A 1,796-nucleotide genomic window follows, 5' to 3' on the forward strand; every position below is an offset into this window, starting at 1 on the left:
TTCGAGAGAGATAGCAAAGTTAGCAACAACGAGAAACAGAAGAAAAGACGTGAATACGATATCATTGTATTAAAGGATTTAGATCAGGATCTCTGAGTCCGTTCACTTGATCTTGTTCCGATGTGTTTATTTTAATGATAATGATCAATTGCTTTGCAGCTTTCAATGGGTTAATAAACTTCACTGGAGATGTGGTTTCCAGGGTCATATTTGCCTCCATGTCTGTATAATCTTGCAGCACTTTTTTTCTCAGAAATTCCAACTTTGTTGGTGGACGTGAGAAAGCTTGTCAACACCACCACCAACAAAGCTGTTGATGACCCTAATGCTGAGTGACGGCCCAGGTGAATCGTCACTTTGCACACCTTGCAGACCTTCACAAGTAAGTATAAGTTGGTACATTTAGAACAAACATTTAAACTGACAGCATTATTGGCATTCTATTGCAATTTGCTTCATTTTTGTCCGTTCTATTCGGCCTTCAATTGCTTGTGGTGTTTTTGCTTGTGTCTTTTTTCTTGTGCTCCTATTCATTTAATTTAATTTTATTAGTTGAAGGTGAAAATCAGGAATGATGGAACCGTCATTGTCTCGTCACATTTGTTGGGAGACTGCAAAAGCTTGTACTACTGCCATTGGAATGGCACGGGTGCTACTGATGGGGCTGTTTGATGTGGATGTCCTCCTCAAGTCTAACCTGAAAGGAGGGGTCAGCAAGTTGGATCCCTCTGCTGAGCGTCAACAGGCCCTCAACCCAATGAAACTTCAAGCTTTACAAGGTAAAAAGTTCTCAGAGGTGGTGCTTTCCCATAATTTCCCATAAAATAATTGCATGTGGGGGAGAGGGTCACAGGAGGTGTGAAGAGGGGAAGAGTAATCAATTTTCATCTTTTTTGTTCCACAGATACTGTTCTAAACCAGTTTCTGGCAGCCAAAGAAGCTGATGCCAAAGAAGCTGATGCCTTGAGTTTTGAACTGCCAGGCAGAAGACCTAGAGGAAGACCAAAGAGGAGGTTTATGGATGAAGTGAAAGAGGACATGAAGGTAGTTGGTGTGACAGAAGAGGATGCAGAAGACAGGGTTAGATGGAGGCAACGGATTCGCTGTGGCGACCCCTGAAGGGATTAGCCCAAATGGACTGTCCGTTAGGTAGTTTTTTCTTTACTTTTCCACGGTTTCCAAAAGTCCTTCACAATTTGCAAAAAAAGAAAGGTCTTTGTATGTTTCTTTTGAAAATAATTGTTCATTGAAAGTGCCAGTTAAGCTACAGAAACAGCATTTTGGAACAATGTTAAGTTGTGGCGACTTTTTTAATTTATATTTTGTATATTTTCTGTTCAATGGGACACTTTGAAAAATGTTTCAACAAATTGCACTGTTAGAAATATTGCACTGTTAAATGTTGCACTGTTACAAAATGTCTACCTCAAATCCTCAGGGTTTAGTATCTGTGCCTGATAAAGAAAATAAAGGTGGCTATTGATAGATTACCCATTAGTCTGTGTCAATATGTTACAACGTTTTGCATTGCTTATACAGGTTGTATTAGTTTCATGTTACCGTATAATATATATTTAAACATATTCTACCATATATGGTACACATATCTGTACCTACAGTATATGTAACATATATGCATCCATATAATTTTATATATTCTTAAATATATATTCTACCATATATATGAGCATATTTAAGGTATATGTGTCCATATAATGTTACATATATTTAAATATACTACGATATATATGAACATATTTAAGGTATATGTGTCCATATAATGTAACTTTACGGTA

General features: G+C 37.4%; 1 long non-coding RNA gene across 1 annotated transcript; it reads left to right on the forward strand.

Annotated features, from left to right (window-relative positions):
* Positions 1 to 262: 262 nt before the first annotated feature.
* LOC137598425 (uncharacterized) lies at positions 263 to 1,244 on the forward strand. Its single transcript, XR_011036676.1, has 3 exons — positions 263 to 382; positions 553 to 779; positions 905 to 1,244. It is a non-coding gene; the product is annotated as an uncharacterized lncRNA (long non-coding RNA).
* Positions 1,245 to 1,796: the final 552 nt, after the last annotated feature.

This window comes from Antennarius striatus, chromosome 7 (genome assembly GCF_040054535.1).
Source record: "Antennarius striatus isolate MH-2024 chromosome 7, ASM4005453v1, whole genome shotgun sequence".
Lineage (NCBI taxonomy): Eukaryota > Metazoa > Chordata > Actinopteri > Lophiiformes > Antennariidae > Antennarius > Antennarius striatus.